The sequence below is a fragment of the Tachypleus tridentatus genome, chromosome 9, assembly GCF_004210375.1.
Source record: "Tachypleus tridentatus isolate NWPU-2018 chromosome 9, ASM421037v1, whole genome shotgun sequence".
Lineage (NCBI taxonomy): Eukaryota > Metazoa > Arthropoda > Merostomata > Xiphosura > Limulidae > Tachypleus > Tachypleus tridentatus.
The window spans coordinates 58,580,091-58,607,838 of NC_134833.1; the positions used below are offsets into that span (position 1 = coordinate 58,580,091).

Sequence of the window (27,748 nt, forward strand, 5' to 3'; positions counted from 1 at the left end):
TTCTACGGTTTTTTGAGGAAATTTTTTGATATTGATGAAGTGTTGTTTTATTTTGTTGATTTCATCATTAATTTTATTGGGCGAGCATAGATGTATAGCTGTGTTTATTTGGTTTCTTAATATTTTGAATTTTTTGTTTTGTTTCATTTGCTGAGTCCCAGGGAAAGTATAATCCAGTATGGGTGATTTTTCTGTTGATTTCTGTATAATTGTATACATAATTTCTGAATTGTGCATCAGTTCGAGTGATCTTGAGTTTAAGAAATGCTGTTTAGTTAGTTATTTCCTGTTTGCAGGTGTATCCACCTGCCACGGCCCTTACAATGCCATACCCGTTTATATTCTCGTCCCTATGACATATGTCCGGCAACGGTCACTTCTAAAACGGAAATGATTTAAAAAGTCAAAACGTTGTTTTCTCATTATCAATAAAAGTGTGAATACCCATACCAGCCGTTCTGAGATACATATGAAGCAGCATGTTTTATTGTCACTTTTTACACAATAAGCTATCAAGAGCGTATGAGATAAATGCCCTGTCAGCACTGTAAAATGGTGTTGTTAACATATTGGTCTTTTTGAATTTATTGAAAAAAACATTCACTATACATTCCCTGATGAAATATTTACTTAGCCTTGGGTATTGCAGTATATAAACATATAAAACATTTTTAACAACATATTTTAACCTACTCCAGTGGGACAGCGGGATGTCTGCGAACTCTCACCATTAAAAACTGGTTTTTGATACCCGTGGTAGATACAGCACAGTTAGCCCATTGTATAGCTTTGTGTTTATTTATAAAGAAACAAGTATATTTTAATGTAATATATTTTGTGAATTACCGTATTTTTTGGTGTATAAGAAACACTTTTTTCCCAAAGAAAGTGGGTCTCAAAGCTCGATGCTTCCTAAAAACCAAAGGTGAAAAAATTTTGCCTCCCTAAGCATACCATAATTTGTACAGCAAGGACTAGAAACTAGTAAGACCAACCTCTACACTTCCCTTGGCTTGCTATATTTCTCTCATAGGCTAAAGAAAATAGGTTATTATGGGAAACGATTGTAGAACAGCGTCCCGTTAGAGGGACCTTTCTTTAGCTCAAATAAGACATTGTACTAATAGTACAAGAGTCATATACATAAAGAACACAATAAAAACATATAAGTTTGGAGATTAATAGTAATTGTGGACAAAAAACTCTATATGGGCAGCTAAAGTGAGTTCAAAATATGAGGAGAGTGGACACACCAAGATGACTGCTGGGCAAGTGTGAAGTTTCAGAACTTGTTTTCAGTTATTTTTTAGTGATGTAAATGAAAATTGTGAAAGTTTTCTTAATGAATGAACAATGTTTTGATGTAAATGTATGAAACAATCATATTTCATTATATTATGGACACTACTATTAAAGTATTCTAAAGAATAATAAAAGATTATGCTAATGTTAAACAAATAAATGAATGATAACCGTGAAAAATATTTTTTCCCTAAAGATAGCCTTGAAAGCAGGGGCGTGTCTCATACACAGAAAAGTACGGTAGATAGTTATTCTAGTATGTGAAATTTTCGCATATAATTGTTCAGGGAATTCATTAATTTTACTTTACCTGTCTTTCATTGCCCTTAAGAGATAATAAGTCTTAAGCTCTTTCGACTTGAACACCTGTAATGTTGAACAGTATGTGAGAATGTATATAAGTGTATCACCATGTGATATACCAAGTATATAGTCTTAAATGGATGTTTATGTAATAACTAACAACACACGAGTAGCACTAGTAAATCCTACATTACCTGTTAAGTAAGGAAGATTAGATTAAAATAGTTTTGTGAAAGTTTTCATTGAGAAGGGTTTTAAGAGAACAGTTTCAATCAAGTCGAAGTGTCTGTCTATCGTACAAGCAAGTACCAACACTGTGTTTGTGTTTATTTTTATAATAAACAATGTACTTTGGTACTTTATGTTATGTCCAGTCTATGTTTCTATGTTATGAATTCAATTAATCAGAGAAGCACAGTATTACTCTGAGACAAATTACCTGTCTGTTATTCATGTTGTTTATCTTATTTGAACAGGAGTAATTAGTTTTACTTTAATGCATCATTATATCAGAGAATTTGAACCTGTACTTCATGATAATCTATAGCTAATATACAATTTCTCCTGGAGTTCTTAAGAACAACGTGAAAAAATATTAATATTTTACTAGTTGTTGATTATTACTTTAAAAGACAAATTTTGTGTTTGTAGTAAAACTAATTTTTAAATGCTAGAAAGAATTAAAAGTACTGAATGAGGTGGATGAAAACATGTCAAACCACAATGAATAGAAAGATAAAAACTATAGGAAAAGCTTTGGGTAGGTAAAAGAATATAACATGAGCTACAGCTATTTAAACTACTAACAGCTTTCATTCATACTTAACCTACCTTATGTTGTTCAAGATTGTCAATGGCAAAGTAAAAGTAAATATCAATCTGAGCGAGTTTAAACGTGATAACCTTACCATGAGTCATAAAGTGGGGTGGGCAAGAAATGAGTTGGATGGTGCTTAACTTTTTTATCCATATCATATGTTATTAAATTAACAAAACATGACTTAATAAAAATAAGTCAATACACTTACAATTCATACTATACAATATTAAGGGTGTTGTAAACATGAAATTCATGTATCCAAAATAAAACGTCAGTACATCTATGATAATCACTATCTTACAAAAATGCCCAAACACCATTCAAATAAGCTAGTTTTAAACAGAACAAAACCTGAAGATAAAAACGTGACATTCATATTGTGCCATTATAAGCCTGAGAGTTTGTTTGTTTGTTTTTGAATTTCGCACAAAGCTACTCAAGGGCTATCTGTGCTAGCCGTCCCTAATTTAGCAGTGTAAGACTAGAGGGAAGGCAGCTAGTCATCACCACCTACTGCCATCTCTTGGTCTACTCTTTTACCAACGAATAATTGGATTGACCGTCACATTATAACGCCCCCAAGGCTGAAAGGGCAAGCATGTTTAGCGCAACGGGGATGTGAACCCGCGACCCTCAGATTACGAGTTGCATGCCTAAACACGCTTTGCCACGCCGGGCCAAGCCTGTGAGAAGGGTAATATAGGTTTAATTCGAATAAGTGGCATCCCAGGTGTTTCTGAACATAAACAAAAACATTAAACGCGGATATATAAACAATGGAATTTCTTTTCATGTGCGAAATCCTGGCGGTCAAATTGATTGGAAATTACCAATGATTTTGTACCAAATGGATACAATCTTCCAATAACATTTTAATCTAAGGAGATTTTTTAACCTTCTTGGTTCTCAATCGTAGGCATCACCATAGTCTTGTTGCCTATAACAAGACAATTCCAGACTGAAGTAGATTGATGAATGTGTCAAAATTAGTTTCAATAAAGTCTAGTTTCAGACTGTATTTTTTCCATTTGGTGTGTTTTAAAATGTAATTTGAATCATGTGACCACACTACAAATGTTAAACCCTCAATTTGTGGAAGTTGTTGGGATCAGGATGATACAGTTGTATTTGGTCAGTACAGAGGTATACTACATGTACATACTGTATTATTTATTTTGGGGATGGATACCATTACCCCAAGAAGATGCAAATTCCAAAAGCTCATGCCTGTTGCTCCTGACAACTTGGCATTGATAATTATATATGCCAGAAACAATTAGAAAAATAGATGACAGGTAATGTTAATGTTGGTATAAGTTTGTTTACATAAAACACCAATGAATACTGACATAGTTTAATAAAAAAGACACCATTATATTTTCTTGTATACTTACACTGTTTCCTACATAGACTTCAAATTACCTATATAAAATTTCAACTTAATCTTTGCAAGAAATTTTGGTGATAATCATTGAATTTAATATTCTGACACTGCCGAGTTAAACAAGAAGCACTAAACTCTGAACTTTACTATTATTTTCAAGAGTTCTTTTACAAATATGAAAAAAACATTTACATATGATACAAGTCATACAATAAGTTAAATTGTGCAATTAACAAATACGCATTGTTTATCTGTTTGTTTTCAGATCAAATTTGCATTAGGTTAGATGCTGTCTCAACCACAGGGAAATTGAATCTTGCATTCTAAGTGTGTTAACTTATTGCACTCCTTCCAAGGGACTTACATGTTCACAAATTACTTCAGTGATACCAGTGATTGCCCAATATGGAACTATAGTGTATTATTACTGTTTAGCTAAGATTATCGAATTTTGGATTCTATTGCCATTTTTCCAAGAATGGGTACCATGTGGGTAGATGATGTATCAAAAATAAATAACACTGTGATCTAGTTGTACAATCATGTCAGGGTTATATTAAAGACCATCTTTATAATTAACACTTTTACCTGGTGTTGACTAAATAGACTTGTCTGATTCCGAAAGATACACAAAATGATTAGAGGATACAGATTTAAACATTTGCCCTTCGACTTTTACGACATTCACGATTATTTTACTTTAGAAACCCTTTTAATATATCATGTATCAGTTTAGATCTGCTACTTCTACTCTGGTTGTAACCTTAACAACAATGAATGCCGAGGTCAATTATTAAGTGGCATGCAGTATGTTATTTGTTTCCTTACAATTTGATCAAAAAATACATAATGCTTTTTAAATAAGTACGTTTTACATTTGGTTTTATGGATGGAATACAATAAATAAAAATGATTTTCTGAAAACAATTTGTAATCTACATCAAACATGACTCAACATTTATATCTAAGATGTAAGATAGTGTAACGTGTGCAGTAAAATAGAAAATAGAATTAAATATACTGCTAACCTTAAAGAGTTAAAGAAGCAAAACTTTCATATGATAGTGATATTGTTACATATAAAGAATGTGTATGGTTTTGAATTTGTCGTTATCAAATTCGAAGTTTAACACAACCATTACAGTTTTATATAGAAATGAGGAAAACCTGTTATTGGTGTAGCGGCAGCTTTTGTTTTCTAACAGCTTTAAAACTTTTTTCTAAAAAATTAGAACACTTAAAAATATCCTTTTTAAAATAAGATTTTGTTCTACAAAAAATCCAAATGCTTCAAAACAGTAAATTATACGATTCGAAGTTTTATTGTAATGTCATTTTCTTGGATTAATTTATGCATTTTAATGTAAATAGTTTTATTGCACATAACACGATCCACACCTAACACTTCAGCTATTTCTCTGTGCTAACTAATATATTACTTTCAAAACAAGTATAAATCAGCTACATATTATAATTTATCTCAAATAAACCACCAATTTATTATATTACATAGTACAATTTGAAATATTCTGAAACTGAGTAAATTGATAATTTAAATTTAGAAGATAATTATATATTGATATGAATTAAATTTATGATATTTGCCAACAAGTGTATACACAATATTCTTTCTTAATATAAATATATTTTACTATACGGATGTAAATACAATTCTTTATAACAGTTATTATAAATAATGACTTACATACGAACGTTTACAAACAGTATTAGTCATCCATCTGATCCAGAACATCCTCGATATCCTAGTGAGGGTTCACGATGAGCCAATTAATTTCAAGTTGATACAGATACAATTTACATAACAGGGAGCTAGTTAGTTCTTCACTTGTCACATGCTAGTTAGAAGTTGAGTTTCTTACCAATGACGTAAAGTAATACTTCATAAAAATACGATATCTGATGTTAATCTACTGAAGATAAGCGGTTTGTAATACTTGAAAGCTATAAACGTTCCTGGTCAGTATCTGAAATTCCTAATTAATATATATTAATCACAGTTATAATTTCTGAGGTTTACAGTATACCAACTGCAGCCAACGAACAATACACACTGTCTCTTGGGGTAACACAATTAACAGTGGTTAATTTCAAAAGCACGAGGTGAATTTCCAGAAATTTCAGCTTCCACAATAATATCAATAGTCACTAACACTTATATAACGACAAAGTATGCCGTTGATTCATAACTAAAAAATCGTTCACAATTTCAGTGAATAGGCAGGAATTTAAGAAAACACATTTAACACTATAAATGACATATGGGCCTCCATATGCTTTCTGTTTAACCAAATTTAACAGTATATGTACAATAGAATACCAAAAAATACCATTTTATGTAAGACAAATAATATAATCAATATGTACTAAAAGATAGGCATTCTTAAAGATTACGATACAGCTGTCTTCATTGAAGGCAGAGAGATGAAACAAATGAACTTGTAATTGATAATGTAATGTTATGTATCAGCAAATAGTTTAATAGCCTCACCATGGCACAACTGTTTACTCTGGTAATACATTAAGAGATGATAGACTGTAAATATTTTTAAACGCTTTAAGTATCACTTTCCAAAGCATTAACATACGACCTAGTCCTATGTTATAATCAATACATCCTCATCTAGTGGAATAAATGCCTGCAGATTTTAAAAGTATTTAGAGTTCTTAATTGTAACATAAATTATATGTCATGTAAAATATATGAAGTGCACAGTTTGATAGCCAGGCCAACACAAACAGGGCATTAAGTCTTAGAAGAAGTTGATTTATAAAACTTAGGTAGGGGGTTGTTGAACAATTATATGCTTAGGTATTTCTGTTAATACAACATAAAATCCTATTTGCTGTAACACTAGCAAAAGCATACTGCTTGGATGGCTTTAGAGACTTATTAACTCTTACCTTAAAATCTCTTTCTTTCATGACACTGTTAAGGTCATTCCCATCCAAATAATACTTTTGTTAAATACCTCACAGCATCCTCACAGCTAGTAACACTCTGTACCTTAATATCATCTGTAAATTTAAGTAACTTCTGGTCCTTTGTTTCATCTATTTCACTGATGTAAATCACAAAAACTAAGTACTAACACTGAACCCAGAGGTACCTTGTTTATAATATTAATCCAGTTTGACTGACTCCATTTATAACAGCCTTCTGCTTTGCTTCATCCATCTTCTGTCAAATGAGACAACTTATCCTTATGTCCATAAAGGTATTTTAAGAAGCCTTACATTTAGTTAGCTAGGCTATAGTTAGCTATAGGTAACTGTATATAAGTTGCCATTGCCTGATATCCTGTATTTAAAAGGAATTACTGGGATTAAGAAGTAAGCGACATAAAAATTTACCAGTAATAAATATGATATTAAAAGAAGTTCTAAGTATTCTTTAATTTGCATATTTTTCCTCAGTATTCAAACCTTCGTGATTATGTTACCCTGGAAGAGCTCCAACTAGTTACAGTATTATAAGGTACATATATTAAAATCTATCTAATGTAATTTAATCACAATTCTGTCCTATAAACTTTCTGTTCTAGGTAAGTTCAAAGCTGGATTTCAGGAGTTTTTATGCTTTACCAATTAGGAAAGGGTAAGTGATTCTAGTAGTAACAAATAAGCTGTAATGAGAAGAAGGTATGGCTTATTACACTTCTTTGTTATAAACTTTTTAGTAAACTTAAAACTAAACTATATAAATGCCTAGTTTATATGCAAGATTTGGAGCTATACAGAAATGAGAACTGTAACACCTTTTTCATGTTTATTTGCATTGTGCACTATATAAATAGTATTTAACATTAAAGTTAAATTTGAAATTTGAAACATAATAAGATGCTACTATATTTAAGATAAGTTTGAAATTAGATATGCAAGAGAACACTGGACACCTGAAGTGCCCATACCAGGTATTCCAAGATTACAGTTGGTTAATTTACACATTACATATGAATATATGTTACTTAAGGTCAATATATGATTAAAGTTAGTGCATATCATTCACTTTGACCATATAAGAAGAAAATAATACCTAAGATTCACAAAGTAAACAATAAATGTGTACAGTTTCAAATTTTAGTATGTCATTGTTTACTTGTAAGATGTTCTTTAACTTTACCTGCCATCAAACATAAGTTATAGTTCATTTTGTTTACTTGCTAACTGCTACTGGGCAACATTTCGACTTGCGATTTAAAATGGTAAAAACCAATAGGTTGATCCCTTTTGTTTTCTTAAAGGTTTCAAACTCTTTCACTGTATATAACCAGGCTTGAGATAATGAACAATGGAGACTGGTTATATATATTCACATCTGTAACTTAAAGTAATATTATATAATACATTGTATATATCTGCATAGAACTTAAATATCTCTACATTTTACACTTATTTTTCTACAATATAATTTTCCTTTGTTCAAGGTTTAAATTGCAGTTTATAACTTGATGAAAAATATATTCATTTTTGAAAAGATATAAGGTTATGAAAGAAACAAAAACAACATCATTCTTAACATTTTTAAATAAGTAAGCTTTATTTAGTTTTGAAAATTTGACTCCTTATTCAGAATAAAGAATGTTCATACTTCTGTCTTCAATCACCAATTACAATCAATTCCTGAAAGTGGAAGAAAATCTCAGTGATAGATATAGTGTGGTTTACATATTATTACATATTTCTCAGTGTTTTGACTCAGTATTATCATAAATAGTTCCACTTACTATCTTTTCAAACACAAAAATTTAAAAAAACAAACTTGTAGTTGATACTTCATGTATAAAATGCTAAAACATAAACATATTTAGAAGCAGTGCTTTATGATGCACAACAAAGATTATATTTGTTAGTAGCACTTTAAAATTATAATTATAATTTATAATGTGGTCCGATGTGTTTTATTCTCTATACTTATTTTACTCATTGAAGCAAGATTAAAAATGTTAGATGATACAAATAATATTATAAAATATGTTTGTATAAAAAATGACATGATGATACCTGATGATAAATTTTACATTTCTTATCATCTATAACGAATTTCCAACTAAAACAAGTTATAATATGAGAGTTTCCTAGAATCCTTATTATGCTATATAGATGTGGGGTTGAAGTACTTTTATGGTAAAAGCAGTTTGAGAAAAGAAGAGAAATAAAACTATGTTCAGAATACATTAATTAATGTAATTCTGGAATGATGGTAAACAATTATTAAATATATTAGTTCAAGAAATATTATACACAGAATATTTATATTAAAAGAACCTGATTTCAAAAAGTAAATGAAGGAATGCTGAGGAATGAGTTACTGCAGTACTGATAAACAACATTTATAATGAATTAGAGTGAATTTTTAAACCTATTGTATAGTGTACAAAATGCAATTATGAAATGGCAAATAAGGTTAAACTAGGTGGTAAAATAAAAATTAGGTAGAATTGGCTGAAATTAAATGCGTGATAAAAAGAAACGTGGTTCCCTGTGGTCATTATGATCCCAATACTGTATTTCATTTATGATAAAGCTCAAACTATTGTAATAAGTTTTATTTCATTATTGTGCAAACCCTTCTTTGTGAGCAAAATATAATAATTAAAGCCTTAGCTCATGATATACAATATTAAAATGTATTCCATGTAGATAAATCCTTTTCTAGTAATCTGTATGAAATACAGAAATGAGAAAAAGTACCAGAAGTAATTAGATATCATATAAAGTAAATGATCCGGCATGGCCAAGCGCGTAAGGCGTGCGACTCGTAATCCGAGGGTCGCGGGTTTGCGCCCGCGTCGCGCCAAACATGTTCGCTCTCCCAGCCGAGGGGGCGTTATAATGTGACGTTCAATCCCACTATTCGTTGGTAAAAGAGTAGCCCAAGAGTTGGCGTTGGGTGGTGATGACTAGCTGCTTTCCCTCTAGTCTTACACTGCTAAATTAGGGACGGCTCTGTGCAGTGGGCTAACAACCTACTCACTTAAATACATGTTGAAGAATCCGCAAGTGATTGCGGCCCTATGTTCCTGGATGGAATCGAGTGGTGAATGATGATGATGATAAAGTAAATAATTAAATAAAGAAATGCCAAAAAAGAAGAGGTATAAAATGAAAAATAAAAAGAAAGGTATGTTTTAGCTAAGAAAACTAAGAAAAACATAAAAATAAAGTACATAAACATCACAAACAAACTGCAAACAATTATAACCAAAGCAGCCACATGGGAGATATTTGACTAGAATCAAAAATTTTGCAAAAACATTCAACTGCACTTATAAAGACTGCAACATGTTCAGATACGCAATTAAGGAAGCAATGGTAGATAGGGTTAAGTAAAGTGCTATCTATAACATAAAAATTAAACAAAGAAATTGCATGAACTCATAAAGATTCTACAAAAGTAACTGTTATTTGCAAAACAGTTAACATAATTTTACCATTATTAAATAAACAAAACATAGCAGTACATATTTCTTGGAACATGTAAAGTTAGAAATAAATAAGAAAAAATCAAGGAAAATTGAAAGAGAAATACACTAGTTAAACTAAATAATTATGAAGTATTTGTTAAACTAGTTAAATTTGTGTTAAACAGAATGCTTCAGTGAGAAAAAATAATCAGGAAATTATATTTTTGTAATTCGTTCTCAGAACTTTTTTAAATTTATTTCTAAAACATTTGAAAAACAAGATTGAGCCAACTGTTATTAATTAACTTTGTTTGTTTGTAGATAAGTAAACATCTAAACAATGAGCTGTCTGTGACCTGTCCCCCCGTGGCGTATTTAGCTAGGGGCTCAACCCACTGCCTGTCTTAATGTGGACGAATTGACAATTTTATTCCATGTAAAATTATAGAGGATGTAAGGTTCACAAAAGTTATTAGCCCATACAACTTTAAATCCGTCACTGCTAAACACAATGTTTATTTGTTTGTATTTGAATTTCGCCAAAGTTACTCGAGAGCACAGACAGCCCTATGCATATCTTTGTGCTTAATTATAAACAATCGTTATATTAGGTTAGGCATATTGTTTCAGCAGTGTAACAAAGACCGTGAAAATAAATATTGATGATGTCAGTTTAAACAGTGACATTGACTTCTACTTAAGATTAAACAAACTTACTTCGTACATGTTATTTAATAAAATTATTTTCACTACCAAATATACAAATGTTAACTTCTTTAAATCAAAACCAATGAAGCTCTACTTATACAACAACTAAAAGAAAATTAAATCAATATAAAGGAACTCCTTTATACGTATAGTAATTAATAACCTGACTTCTAACTGCAATACCTTCTACCATCCCGTATCCACTCTCGTCCCTAAGAAATGTCCCTGGCAGCCGTCAGCTGTAAACTCTCTTTGTTAATTTGAAGATAACCTAAGAAGGTCGAAACGCTGTTTTGTACTTTATTCTAATTAAAGTGTTAACATCCATAACAAGCTGTTTTGAAAATACATTTTTATTTCAAGTGGTTTTCGTCATCGCGGATCTTTCAGCCGTTGAGGCGTTATAATGTACGGTCAATCCCACTATTGTTTGTAAAAGAGTAGACCAAGAGTTGGCAGTGGGTTTTGATGAATAGGTGGCTTTCCTCTAGTCTTACACTACTAAATTAGGGACCGATTGCGTAGATACCTCTCATGTCGCTTTGTGCGAAATTTAAAACAAATCGTTATTACGGAATACCTGACATTTATTGAGCAGAATTGGTAAATTGTAAATATTTTGGTATGTCGTCACACTAATCGGTTTACAAATTTTGCATTCTCTAAAATATACTTTTTCTTTAAAGTTTAACACAAAACTACTCAATGGGTTATTTGAGCTCTGCTTACCACGACTATAAGAAAATGCATTTTTGCCTTTTTAGCCTTCAGACTTAGTGCTAAGCCACTTGAGATCTTCACTGAGGCCTTAAGAAACATTAGCCACTCTTAAATCCATGTAAACACGTTTAAATTGTAAGTTCTTTTTAGCCATCAGAAATGTAAAATAAATACAATCCGGAATTTGGAATTCTAAATTTCATCTTTAAGTCTGTTCCAAGCTGTCGGTAATACAGACAGAGAAAAGGTTACTCGACTAGCGAATCAACGTCATCCATAACATAAACTGTGTTGGAAAAAAGACATGAAGATGGTACAGAAAATGTTAAAAAGATGATGAGTAAATACCAAAAGAAGATTCAGTTGAAAATACTCTGTATATAATGGGGCCTGGCATGGCCTAGCGCGTTAAGGCGTGCGCTTCGTAATCTGAGGGTCGCGGGTTCGCGCCCGAGTCGCGCCAAACATGCTCGCCCTCTCAGCCGTGGGGGTGTATAATGTGACGGTCAATCTCACTATTCGTTGGTAAAAGAGTAGCCCAAGAGTTGGTGGTGGTTGGTGATGACTAGCTGCCTTCCCTCTAGTCTTACACTGCTAAATTAGGGACGGCTAGCACAGATAGCCCTCGAGTAGCTTTGTGCGAAATTCCAAACAACAACTGTACATAATGTTTTACCTGGCACCGTTTATTTTTGAGATTCAAGCATTTATGCTATCTGTTCGTTACTTGTCTCAGATGTTTCAATATATTCTTACGCTATTTATTTATCACTTACAAGGTGTACTGCGTGTTTGTGTGCGTTTTCTTATAGAAAACCCACGTCGGGCTATCTGCTGAGTCCACTGAGGGGAATCAAATACCTAATTTTAGCGTTGTAAATCCGTAGACTTACCTTGTACCAGCGGGAATTCTTGGTGTTCTAGTAATAGAATTTTATGTCCTTTAGCTGATCGATTTCATTTTAACCCTTAAAGCCTTTACTTTTCGTATATCCAATATCATATGGATGATTGCAATCATAATTTCATTTTGGTTTCACTTGGGAAAACAATCATAATTCTTTATCCAGAAGAAATGAAAGGCTAGGAACTATGGAAAAACTGTGATAAATATGGTTGAAATATATGACATAAAATGCGATATGAAATTATCAGTGGAATTTTTGTTTGTTTTGAATTTCACGTAAAGCTAAACAGGAGTTATTTGCGCTAGCCTTCTCTAATTTAAAATTGAAAAACTGGAAGGAAGGCAGCTGGTCATCAACACAATTTAAAAACAAGAAGTTCTCAGTTGACGCAGCTTTAATTTGACCCCAAATCAGTCAAGGCATGGAGAAATAAGCAAATAGTTTCTACTCAAAAACCTTTTACCACTTTATATCAGCCTCTAAATTTGTGAAATTACAATTTTTTTCACATGTAAAGTTATGACAATTTAAATAATACACTGAAGGTAAAATTCGCCTTTTTCTGGATATTACCGAATGGGAAAGTTATTTAATTGTCTCTTTGTTTGGCGCTTTTTGGCACAAAGCGGCTAGGCTATCTCTGCCAAACATCCGTTAAAAATGGAGAAAATGTAAAACTGTATAAAAGTAATAAAACTAAACAAACCGCAAAAACAGAATAAAAAGGCCAATGACCTCTACTGACATTTTCCAACATTAATGGTAAACCTTGAGAAAAATCATGTCCAAAATGGTGCTGTTGCTAACTGCCTCATGGATCACTCTCAACTTTCAAAAAAAGAATCAAAAAGTGATTTTGAAAAGACATATAAACCAATAGCGCTAAAAATACTGAATAGGTGCATTAAAATTGGTAAATGTACCAGTACTGAAGAGAGCATAAGCTCCAAGGAACAACCCCTCACAGAAAGTATTGTGTACATTGAAATATCCCAAGATGAATAAGGGAGGTACTAAGTTTACTGTGCTTTGGCAGTGATGCTTCCACAAAGACGACCCCAGAGTTTATCTGCTTAACTAACTTTGGAGTATCAGCAAATCCCTCGAATTCAATCTTGATGAATAAGAGAGACGTTTGTCCTAAAGATTTGTGAAACAAGAATGGAAAATAGAAACAATGGGATGCAGGAAGGTATTGAGGTGATGACTGCTGATCAGTCTTCTATACGTGATCACTTTCCTATGAAGTATTTTTATTTTTAGTGTAGTTACACCAGGTTTCATTAGGCACTACACCCAAACACCAGCATCTTAGTTAAGTCTTGCCAACAAGAATAGCAAATTGACCCTTGGGGAGCCACTCATCTACGTGAATTAAAGGCCAAAGGTATGTGTCGAAGTGCCACTAATATAAACTGTTCCTTCAAGGCGCACGTTAACTTATCTTTTCTCCTAAGAGCCCACACTCTCTCCTTGACAATTTATTTTAACCGTAAGTACACAGAAAATACAAGTTTTATCGTTGTGAAAGTTCATATCCATGATCCAATAAAAATCTTTTGAATATCAAAAAATCAATCTTCGGTATTTGTACCATATATGGTTTTAATAGAAGTCTAAAATGTAGCTACCAAATTCTGTCATTAAATACACAATTCGAATGTACAGCTATAATGTACTAAAATGCGTGCCAAATTGTTACGTAAGTTTTGTTTTTACAAATATCTAAAAAGTATATGTTTGGTGTAAATTCAATTTATTACAATTAACTATAATATTATTGTATAGAATATCTACAGCTATCTTTAAAATCTGCTAATTAATAAGAAAGTTATATGATGTTTTCCAAAATGTCATGAATAACATGGTGTGAAATTCTTGATGACGAGAAACCACACTTGAAATAATAATGTATCTTAGAACGGCTGGTACGTGTATTAACCATTTTATTGATAAGCAGAGAACAAGCTTAGACCTTCCTTGATCATCTTCAGCTCAACACAGAGCATTCATAAAGTACGTTTATTTAAAACGACGAAAAAGTCTTTGTTTTATTTTTTACGCAATAATATCGTCGTTACCCAGTGTGGATACCTTGCGTTCTTTAATCTTAGAACATGAACAAATGGAAAAAAATAAATTTATGCACGTTGTGATAATGTTTTTTCAAATGAAAAATGTGAATCGACATCACATTCTTTATTTACAAGGTGGTTCCAGTTTACTTAAATTGTCACCATTAATAAATCTTTTTGAACAGCTGTAAATTCAGGCGGATCTGAAAAGACTGCAAGAAATAAAGATAATGCATAGTGATCAGAAATATCTTTCGAAGAATGTTTCTTCCTTTTAAACTTCGATCCTGTATTTCCCTTTATGATTATAATGAGATGTCATTACTATTTAATGAATTTAGTTGAGTTCTTACATTATCAAATTGTAAGTTATCATATAAAAAAATCACAAACAATTTCATGATACTTTGTTTTCGTAAATTGCAGTAATTATAATAGTTACCTTTGCTTGTTTAGTTTTGAAATAATGTTATAGAAACTGTCCTGTTGGTTGTACGAACCCGTTTGCATTCCTCGAGAAAAGCTACAAATATAATTTGTGAAAACAAAAAATTAATAATTTTAATTAATTTTAGTTGCATTATTATTTAATCTAATGCCCGTAGGATTTTATGTTAAGAACCCTGTTATGAACAATACACTATTATGAGTGTAACTATGACAATTTATGATGTGAAACATTATTCAAGTGTAACAAAACCTTGTGTAACACAAATTTATATCTAACGCGTGATTTTTTTTTTTATAAATGTGCTGTCGTATAAGTAACGAATTCTCTTCCCACGTGCTTCAAAATAAAATATTTTCGATATTTGCCTTACCGTTCACACAAGGTTTTAATTTTTTATGTCCACGATACATAACCCTACGTTAATATTTGCTTTTTAATATTAAATTTTACGTTCTATTCCAGAGCTTCTGTATAAAGTTTGATGTATAAAATGCGTGTCAACTTAGAATAGAAGTACTTCATTCTGGTTTAATTTCGTGAGTCAGTGAACCATTTGTTGCTTTAAAATAATAACAGGTTATAGGTATTTTCAATTCATTGCGCGGTTTGTTTATTCCTTCATATATGGAATACACGTTCTCGTGTGCTTCGTGTATACAAACACTAATGATTTAAATTAACTATAATTATAACCACACGAAGAGCAGACACATATTGTTTACTTTTTCTACATTATTTACCTATATTATTTTTTAATTATGTCTTTTATTCGAATTATTATTGAATATGTATTTTCATTTGAAATAAGATATAAAAATGTAATTTAAGAAGGACGATTTGAAAGTATATTGATAAGAAATTAATTTATAAACATGTAAGAGAATAATTGTTAGTACTATTTAATAACTTTTGTATCCTATCTTGTAACAGTACTACAGAGGATATACAAGGTCATCTTTTATAAAAAGCAGATAAGGTGAATCACATGATAAGATATTGAAGTCGCGATTTTTCCAAATTGGTTCATTGAGTGAAATTTATTTCTAAGAAACTAGACATTTATTACTTATGAAATGCATAGTTAACCTTGGTTAAAAGGAAGTTTACTTCGTTCTAGCTGTCCTTTATCATTTTGTGAAGACAACATCTATTTAAATGATTGGTATAGCTGAAGTGATTTCTCCAAGGGTGTAGACAGAGGTTCTTTCTTATCACATGCTGATTACAAGTCGAGTTTCTTATCAATGAAGTAATATAATAAAAATATCAATAGGTGATGTTAATCCACTGAAGTTAAACGGTTTGTAATGTTCGAAATCTATAAACGTTCCTGGTCAGTATCTGAAATTAATAAGAATTAATTAGAGTTATAATTTCTGAGATTTACAGAATACGAAATGTAGCAAACCAACAATACATACTGTATCTTTGTGTTGCAGTGGTTAATAAACGTGAGGCGAATTTCTCGAAATTTCAGTTTCCACAGCAATACTGATCATCATTAGCACTTATATAGCCACAAAGTACGTCGTTGAATCTTACACTCGAAAATCTTTCACAATTTTATTGAATAGGCAGGAATTTCACAAAATACATTTAACACTAAAAATTGCATGCAGACTTTCATCTGTTTTCTGAAAAAGCAAAGTTAACAATATATGTATAAGAGAAACCAAAAAAATATTATTTCATGTAACACAAATAACAAAATCAATATATACCAAAAGATGATGCATTCTTAAAAAAAGATGTTGCATCTGTCTTTGTGTTTATAATTTTTTGTTTTGTCGTATTTCTTCTAAGGGTAGGCAAAACTTTATGAAATTAGATATTAGTAAAGGTGGGTTTAATCTAATAATCAGACAACGTTCTGTCTATGACAAATATATATATACATATATATGGGAACGCATTTCCACAGCACTACACCATTGTCTGTATTACCTTCTTTTAGTGGACGTATCTTCAAAGAACTCTTCTAGCTTGTAATACGTACAACCTAATAGAAGAGTAAAGTTTCCACAAGGAATGAAACTGTGGCGAACAGGTTTGAGTCACGTGATCTTATTGTTGGGAAGAGATACTTCTGTTTGATATAATCACACCGTTATAAGTTAAACGTAAATGCAATTTGTCCAATGTGGAAAGAGCTATGCAATGATAAGTCAATATATTAACAAATTCTATTAACTTAGGGTAATTACAGTATAATTCAAATTATTGGCTCAAAGCTGTTGGATGAACGACATAAAATTGGGTTTTATAACCTGAAATTGTCATTAAAAGAACAATATTCTCATATTTAAACATAAAAGTTATGTTTGCAGTTCTTGTTCTGGTCGTTAGCCTGACGATAATGGAAAAATATAACTAAGAAATAGGTGTTTTCACAACAAAAATATTCATTTGCAACAGAAAAGTCTTAACTTTTTTCCATTTTCTGTATCTTTACATATGCAATACTATTCGTACAATGTTTACGAGTTACGAATGATAACAAAATACTTACAGCTTGTAGTTGATAGTTAATTAAATGTAAGTTTGAAGAAGGGAGCCCTGTCATAAACAGTCAGTATTTTGTTCTGTAAACTGTATTATAATATCGTTGAATATTTCATAGTGTTTTTTATATTTAGACACAATTCACAGATCTAGAACAATGTGATTTTGTTTGTTTCAGTTCTGATTTCTATCCTGGGTCTTTCTTTTGAAAATACTGTCTTTTTCAGTTTATAATTTGTTTTTTTATGTGTAATAAACATGTGTAGTTCATTGTTAACAAAGAGAAAAGGAATATTTTTGAAGATGGTTATAAGAATCATATCTTTCCTGACACACGGATACAGTTGCAACAAGTATACACAATTAAATGTTTGTTTTGTTTGTTTGTTTGTTTTGAATTTCGCACAAAGCTACTCGAGGGCTATCTGTGCTAGCCGTCCCTAATTTAGCAGTGTAAGACTAGAGGGAAGGCAGACTAGTCATCACACCCACCGCCAACTCTTGGGCTACTCTTTTACCAACGAATAGTGGGATTGACCCACATTATACACCCCCACGGCTGGGAGGGCGAGCATGTTTAGTGCGACGCGGGCGCGAACCCGCGATCCTCGGATTACGAGTCACACGCCTTACGCGCTTGGCCATACCAGGCCGTTACACAATTAAAAGTTATGAAAATAATGTTGTAGGATGTGTTATTAAAGTTGAGTTGTCAGAAAGTATTTTATATTTTCTGAAGCTTCCAGGTGCGATTCAAAATGTGAATATTCAATATTTCCGTATGATAATTTTGAAGAGTTTGTGAACGATATGAGCAGTGCAGAAACATATGCTGATATAAAAGTGATATCTATCTAATATATCATTTTATGTTCAATCTACGTTTATATAATTAGTTTCTAAAATATGTCTATTTACTTATTTTTGTTGTATAATGACCTATCGCATGAAACGTTTCTTTTTATAATCTCCAGTGCCTTGAATAGAATATGAGGCTGACGCCACTCGACAAGTTGGATATAGCATATTTAAATGTAGTTTCAACAATGATCTATGGCTCATATTTAGTCTGTTTCAGCCAACCCTGTTTGAGAAATAAACTGGACGCCTTATCCGGTTCATGAATGAATGTTATTCCGGCAAACATGAAAAGAAAAACTTAGGTAAACTTTCAACTTATTTTGTATTATGTTTCAAGCAGACACGCTTCGTCAGCCATTAATGATCTTTAATGACTGAAAATATTTTCATTTAGACGTGTCAGTTTATATTTAATTATCGAACTCTATTCGGTTTAGATTAGTTTAAAATTATATTAGGATTGTATATAGTAATTTTATTTATTTTAAAATTTAATTGTATGAAGACCTCTTTGTGGTATATTTCTAAAGTAACTACTTAGATACTTAAGTAATTGTGATAGTTGGTAGTGGTTTTCAAGTTTTGCAAGAATACTGCTCTAAATGCATCTTTGAAGTTTAAGTTTAAACCTAGTTATTTATCTAACTATACTTAATTATTTATGTTATAAAGGATAGATAAAACAGAATGGTACTATAAGATAACTATTAATTAAAGTTTAAATGTGTACAACAGTAAAGAGCTCTATATCACAAAACGATTCGTATGGATATTATTACTTTCATTGATAAGGAAAGAACAACGTTTCGACTGTCCTAGGTCATCTTCGTATTTTTCTTAACCTGAAGATGACCTTAGAGGGTCGAAACGTTGTCCTCTCCTTATCAATACATGTGTCAGTACCCATACCAGCCATTCTGAGACACATTTTTATTTCAAGTGGGTTTCTCGTCATCAAGAATGAAGAACTATGTTATTAGAAAGTAATAACTAGAAGTATTTGATTGAAGATACATATACAGCATTATATAATATAATATTGTCTAAAGATGCAACAATACAGAACTGTAATACTACCAGATAAATTTAATTTCGTTGAGGATATATACAGAGGTAAATAACTTTGGTATTAAAAGCCAACTATTAACATGATATTAGAGCCACAGGAATGGATTGGAACAGTCAGGCGATGGCCTAACCACTTTCTCATGTCATGATTTGATATAACTTATCTATTAAAACTTACTTTTTTTAATTGAGTATGTGTGTATGCAGCACTTGTAGTTCAAGTGATTCAAGATTTTATATCACAGTTTCAAATCTTCATAACGTTTCTTGAGGTTGGGTACATGATCTCAGACTTTCTGGAAATAACATGTTTTGCATGTTCGAAAAGTAATTTTCACATATCGAATGTTTTAAATGTTAAATTATTTTTATTGCAGTAGGAAGCAATATTTGAGTGTTCAAAATTTATATTTGTGTCCCTTCTCTTACCACTCTCATAATTAAAGATGTTAAAAAAAGAGGCATCAACAATGTAACAACTTTAAACACCTCAATCACATTCCCTTTTCTTAAGACAAAAGAAGTTTGGAGATATTAATATAATTCTTTATGACATCTTTTACTTCAAGTTAAATAGATACAGCAATATAGGAATGATATTTTAGAGATAAATGTAGAATACAGTTACTTGATATTCACAATAGTTGTTTGAAGACCTGGTACAAAGGACAAGTGCAGTAATTTGTGACAGATGAATGAATGTGTGAAGAGATAAAGAACAAAGAATTTATAAATTAATGGTAAACAGAAAACTGGATGATTAAGAAGTTGGTTTTATCGTCATAAATAAAGCTTAAGTTATAACCAACGGAATGAATGAAGTAACCATTTCCTGGTCACCCCTTGAAGAAGAAAGGTAAAGTGCTCAGGTTATGAGGTTTATGTTATTTTGTATCGAGACTTTTTGAACTTTCATGTTTTTCTGACATCAAGAATGTACGAAATAACGTTATTGTTAGCCAAGAAATGTGTCGGTGGTAAAAATTTAGCAGCTGGAGAGGATCTTGACGTTGCAATATCTGATTATATTAAGAACTGTTTCTGAGGATGTGAAGTAAGAAGATTTAAATATATCAATATATCAGCCATATATTAAACAAATATCTTCAAACTTGAAAATTTATGTGCTAGAAAGTGTTTAAACATTATTATTTACAATAACTTCAATAATGTTTCTAATTCCATATAACATGTTGTATAACATTTATACAAATATTATAGTGACTGTTTATTTATCACAAATTTCACTTTACATAAGGAATACCATGACAACTAAAACGTCTTATAAGTAGTAGTATTAGTTAACATATTTAACTTTATTCTGATATTTTATTTTTGTAAAACACTAGACTGGCGCTTCAATTATTCACACATTTTGCAAATATGTGGTTATTTATTAAACGCCACTCTATCATTCTTTTTTGATACGCTATTTATTAAAATAAAGCTAAAAAGATATTTAAGAGAAATCGATATTTCTCATTATATTTCTATAAAACTTCCTAATTCACCCAATGACACAATGGCATGTCTAGGGACTCACACCGATAGAAATCGGCTCTTGATATCTGTGGGGGTCGGAGCAAGATAACTCATTGTGTAATTTTGTACTTAATTCAAAATAATCAATGAAAAAATAGTAAAACTCCCTAAATGTAAAATATTATGAGTAAATATATTTTGCTAGAACTGGTTTGTTAATTTATTTCAACTTTTGCTTTTATGTGTTTGAACATTTTTTTAACCCTTAAAATTGTACTTTATATATATATTTAAAAGTTGTAAGATCTAAAACTACATGTACATATAAAAAGACAGTGTATATACAGGAGACCAAAGTGTACCCACTTTATGACACCATAGACACTGATACATTAGAAATGAACCAGTCATAAAATAATTATGTAAGAATTTTATATGGAATGACACAGGTAAACCTTGCTATAAGGTTTCAAACACATCACATTTTAAAATAATAATTCTAAAAAATCATACGTTTACTGGTTGATAAAGGCAACTGTTTTCGGTTTAAGTTTTAGATATTTACAAGTATATAAATATGTAGAAATATTGTACAATGGAATGAAATATAACATCATCATAGAAATATGAAACAGCAAATGTAAAGAATCTGAGATGAGCTAAAATAATTATCAACGAACATTAAACAAAGATTCGACTTTTATTTTTGAATAGGATCCCACAAATGTTATTAGCCCCAGGACCCACACCACCTTAAATCCGTCACTGCTAATCACAAAGTAATGAAATTTGAGTTCTTGCGATATTAAAGTAGTCCAAACTTATAGTTAAAATGATTACAAATAAACACAATTTTAAATATTATATTAAACACGCTGCTGTTCTCGGAAACACACACATGAAATACAAAAAAAAAAAAAAACAAATCAAAACGATAGGCTTAAAACGTTCTAGAAAATGATCTTTTACGTTTTATGCGTATGAAAAATATTAACATCATTACTATGATAAATAAAAAATCATCAAACAATCTTACAAGAGTCGGTTTCAAACATGTTTATAAACTAGAATTATAACTATAATGATGAAAGTGGGTAAAAGAAACATTGTAAATAAATAAATAACTGTATATATATTTATATATTATTAAAATATTGGGCCTGGCATGGCATAGCGCGTAAGGCGTGCGACTCGTAATCCGAGGGTCGCGGGTTCGCGCCCGCGTCGCGCCAAACATGCTCACCCTCCCAGCCGTGGGGGCGTTATAATGTGACGGTAAATCTTACTATTGGTTGGTAAAAGAGTAGCCCAAGAGTTGGCGGTGGGTGGTAGCTGCCTTCCCTCTAGTCTTACACTGCTAAATTAGGGACGGCTAGCACAGATAGTAGCTTTGTGCGAAATTCCAAACAAATTAAAATATTATAAAAGTTACCATTATCATGCCAAAACACCTTAACATAAATATTAATATTTATACCCGTGTGAACATAAATAGTAGTGTATGCATTTGCTATACATCGTTAGCTCTGGTTTCTAAAGCATATTATGCCCCAATGGCACAGCGGCATGTCTGCGGACTCGCACCGTTAGAATCCGAGTTTCTATATTCATTGTGGGAAGATCATAAATCACCTATGATCCACTTGTAGAGAAAAATATATATGTAAAAACGGTCATCGAAGAAGGTCGAAAAGTTGTTTGCTCCTCCACGTAAAAAAAAGTTTCTCAACTCAAACGAGCCGTTTTACATATATAGAAATGTTATTATTTATTAAAAAGTTAATACAAACATTTTTCTTGTTTTTCTATCAAGTTAACAAGGGTGGCAAAGAGATATAGTCGGGAGCTGTAATCACTTAAAACGGTTCATTTCTTCTGTGTTGTTCGAGATAATTTAGTTTAAATATATGATTATATTTTAAGATTTCGTGATCACACTTTTTGGGCACTGGGTGGAAGAAGAAGTTTAAATTACTTTCGAATTTTCCTTTTTCTTTATACGTATGAAACTTATTCGGAGTTTAGTGTCAGAAATGAGGGTTTCAAACTTCATTACGAAGCAGAAGAATAAATATTAATATTAAACTTCCAACATACATGGCCTGGCATGGCGAGGTGTTTAGGCGCTCGACTCGTAAAAACTAATTTGTGTTAAAGGACAGGAGAGAAAGATAAAAATTGAAAACTCACCGTTAAGAATATAATAAAAAAGAGACTGTTTAAGATTTATCAATCAGAAATGAAAAGGTATGTACATTTTTTCTTTATAATTTTAAACATTTAGTTAGTTAATACATTGATGATAATACTTAAAACATTCAATCTGAGTAGAAACAACTACAAGATTTAAATAACAAATCTCTAGTTACAATACACATTAAAATAATCTAATTCTTTTTGTATCAAATAGTTGTAATCTTTAACAAAATCTTACCAGTTGTTGTGAAGATGTGATAACAAAGCTTAGTTATACTACATATTGGTGAACTGTGTATCACAGGAAGAGCTAAATGCGTTGAACTCCCTAACCTAAGATTAAGTAGTTCGCAACGATTTTTTTTTTTCAAAATGTGCAGGTGCTAACAACATGGATAACACATATATATGAAGTTATAATTGTGTAAGACTGAGATGGCTCAATATATTCCAGTGCCTAAAATCCAATCCAAACACCAAATTCTTGGTATAAAATGTAACAAATGTTTAAGCATTTCACCAGTTTTTTGCACATTATTTTTTTCATTTATTCTACTTTCTTTAATTTTATTTGTCAACATCTCTTTTTATTACTGCCCTTTATCACATGTACCTTGTGTTCTCCACATAGAAAACATTGTGAGTGAACCCTTTGGGTTTAGACTAGAAAGTCTTTTCAAAGCATTACGAGAAAACTGGCACTTTTTAAAACAAATTATGAGTTGTTCAGTTTAGAAACCTAAGCAAAGTACCTTCTATTTTAATTGGTAGCTTGATTCTGCAAAGTTCTAGACTTACTATGTTCAAATACTAATATAAATATGCAGTTTATTTTATAAAATACATGCATATATACACACTTAAGTAAATCAATAGTTTCTAACCAAATGCCATTCTTTTTTAGTAACGTTGGAACTTGTAGATGGCAGCATTATGTAAGTATCACCCAACTTTGATATCCATACTTCTTTAGAAATTATATCAATTGCGTCTCATCCACAAGAAAGAAATAACTGTATCAAGACAGACACATCAATTAGGTAAGATTTATGTGTTAACCATGTTTATTTGTGGAATACGTTTGTTCTAAGGTGCTGTAAAGCGTGCCTACAGTGCTGGCCCTAAAACAAAACAATTTTACATAATACATGCTAAAATACCTAAACTAACTGTATGAACAGATTGGTTATCAGTTATAAAAATAGTGCATCACTTTCTTTTTATGTAAGTAATTAATAGATCATTTATATGCAATATACATCACACGACATTTAAACTTAATTCAACAATAATTTTAAGTGATTAGTCTCCAAATTCAACACAAAATACAAATATAAAAAAAACGTGTGATGGAAAAGTTTCTAAATATTATGATCGCACTTCAAATATAATTTGTCAGTAAGTTCGTACAAAGAACCAGCAGTTGAAAGATTTTAAAGTAATTTTGTGTAGTTTTAATAGCTGTAATATTAAAATATATTTAGAGTGAAGTATTATTTGAAAGAACTTTCTAGTACTAGGCATATTTTAAACTTGTAAATTACTTACACCATCATTTTTATTCTTACCTACCACATCTCCTTCTGTATCTAACATTCATAACATGTCCTTTAATTTATATCCTGTATCATTCCCACTTTAGCACCTACTATTTGTCTTCTATGTTAGTATCTGAGTTTATAAAAAAGTTTATGTAATTTGCAACATCTCTTTAGTATTTGTTATTCATGTAGTTTCTTTCAGTATCTGCCTCATACAGTGCATTCGTTGGAATTGCTGTTTTTCGTGTATGCTTTATTTCCTGAAGTTCATTAGTTCATTATATCTGAAAGCTTAGAGTTTTTTACACCTGTTGTTAACACGCATTCCTCTTTATCCCTTAATCATTATTTCCTTTGATATCCAATATTTGTCTCACAGTTTCTGGTAACTGAACTCATCACATCTTCAGTTTAAATCGTATTTCTTGTAATATGAGTTATTTTTAATTTCAATACTATTTAACAAGACTCAGATTTTTAAGTCAAGTTTACTTTGATTAGGTAAAAGATAACAATATGAAGTTCATTACATTAATTAAATGAATATTTCAGTAATTCAAACACTTATTATGATAAAGGAACATGCTTATCTAGTTAGAGATTTTTGTGGATAAACAATAAATTTGGTCACTTGCTTTTTGAGTCTGTTAAGTATTATATACACTTCACCATTGTAAGTGGCCTAATTACTTTTTTGTTTGATTTGCTGGCCAAGTTGGGTTGATGAGCCTTGCACTTGATGAGCTGAAGGTAGGGACAATCAAAGAATGAATTAGGCTTTTTTTGTTATAGGTTCTCTCTTGTGGGAAAGAAATTAAATCTTTAAGATATAGATATACAATAATAAATTTTAATTTTACTGAAAGGCTTCAGCTCAGTTGGAATAAACATTAGAGTTGTTTCATTTTGAAATAAATACTGGCAAGTCAGTAGCCAGTGACTTTTGGTAGAAAGTTTCTTGGCGATACATGTTTCATATTAGTACAATTAAAGAAAGAGATTAATTTGAACAACAGACACAAAATCCAAAGCAAAATAATAATAATATGGACTTGATGAAAATATAGAAGTTCAACATAAATATCAGATTTATTACAGCAGAGGTACTTAAGAAATACGTAACAGTTCAACTTTTGTTTAATCAACTTGGTATAAATTAAACATTAAATGCAAAACAGAAAACTATTTACATAATGAGAGGAACCTGAAGCCTATAAATAATAATAAAATTTATTTGTTGTTATTAAGAGTTTAAGGTACAAGATTGGAAATGCACAAAATAGATTTGAAGGAAACATGTATGCACATCAGCAGATCTGACTTAAAAAGAAACATAAAGAAGCTAAAAAACACTTTGTAAGATGTAATGTCTCCAAGTTCTAAGCAGATGATTCTTAATCATTGATAAAAAAAAATACACCAGTTAAAACACATTGTGTTACTGGTTAAAATATATCAAGTATACTGTGCATAGAAATTGGAAGCTACTAAAATTGGTTTAAAATAAAAAACTAAAAAACTATAACTTCTTTTCTAAACATACAGCTTCACCTTGTAGAGTTATTTGTCTTTTGTGCATTGTTCATCAAGTTCAAGCTTCTATCACTGATAGTGGGATAACATTTCTATTTATCATGTGATTCAAGTTCAAAATTCTGTGTGTCTCACCATTTTAAGCAATGATTTATCAAAGAAATGTGAAGGCATTAAAATCATTTTTTACCTAATGTTGCACATATTTACAGACAAAGTTACTGGTTTGATGTATCTTAACTTCCCTCTACTTAACCACTGTGCTACGAAGAAAGTCTTTTCTTCAACTATAATTTTACTGTGCGATGTTCTAATAAAGCAGTATGTTCTCTCTGCAGACATCAGGATTATCCTGTTGATTCAAGCAGATGGATTTCATTCCTGGATCGTATTACACTTATTTATACAATTGAAGATCGGTCACCACCCATGCAGGTTCTTCTGTTAAAGAAAGAGATTTTCCTACATTTCTCAAAAAACTCGGTTACTACACTTGTTAGTATACAGCATATATTGCATTCTGTTATTCTATTTTCCATAAAAGATTTATATATATGCATTTTGTCAATCTTTCATTCTGGATGACACAAAATATGCTATTAAACTTCTCTTTAAAATCAGTTTTGTTGCAACTTATTCCTGGCTATGTTCTCACTATTACTACTTCAGAATGGCCAGATCTGACAGAAACAGGTTGTTAAGCTTTTCATAGAATGCTGTTTCATTTGTTTTTCAGAGCAAAGCTATATTAGGTTATATGTCCAGAGTGGGAAATCGAACCCTGGATTTCATAGTTGTAAATAATGGATGAAATGGGTAGGTAGGTGTGTATTTTATATATAAATTATAGATACATTTGATGAGTGGGTAAATATTTTAAAAATAAATTTATTCCATCTCTGCTTAGCTCTTCATATCAGGGGACCAAGAAAGAAACTGTTTAACTTTATTTCTTCAAAAAATTTCTGAACATCACTTACATAGGTATGTCTTTGTGAAGGTACTTTTATCAAAGCAAATTTGTCAGTTAAATGGTTTTCATTGAATCCAAACAATGTGTTTGGTTATTGCATATGCTTATCATTTCATAAGTGACCATAATAAACAAGATATTTTTTTCTCAAATAGCATAATATTCCAGAATAACTTTTTTGCCAAGCACTATCTTTTATCCCATGTATAAGAAAAGTGCACTTACATAATAATTATGTCTCAACATATAAAACGAATACAACACGCACATGCATACATATGGAAAAAAACGTTGGGCAAATTTTGACATATGGAGAAAACACATTTACTGTTCAACCAAAAGTTAAATATGTAAAACTCCAAGAATGCAAAGATAACCTAGTTTATAAAATAAGCAAACAAGCCCCAGAAATCTGATTCACAAAATAAAATGCAGATAAATGTAAAGAACATTACAAAACTGTCCTGGTGCACATAGAAAATAAAGTTTATTTAAG

General features: G+C 31.0%; 1 long non-coding RNA gene across 3 annotated transcripts; it reads left to right on the top strand.

Moving 5' to 3' along the window:
* Positions 1 to 736: 736 nt before the first annotated feature.
* On the top strand, positions 737 to 26,899 carry LOC143225294 (uncharacterized). 3 transcript variants are annotated; one of them, XR_013013776.1, is made up of 3 exons: positions 737 to 1,268; positions 24,110 to 24,245; positions 26,618 to 26,899. It is a non-coding gene; the product is annotated as an uncharacterized LOC143225294 (long non-coding RNA). The 3 variants fall into 3 exon arrangements; XR_013013778.1 differs by lacking the exon at positions 737 to 1,268 and adding an exon at positions 18,692 to 18,761; XR_013013777.1 differs by lacking the exon at positions 737 to 1,268 and adding an exon at positions 23,042 to 23,256.
* The last annotated feature ends 849 nt before the right edge of the window (positions 26,900 to 27,748 follow it).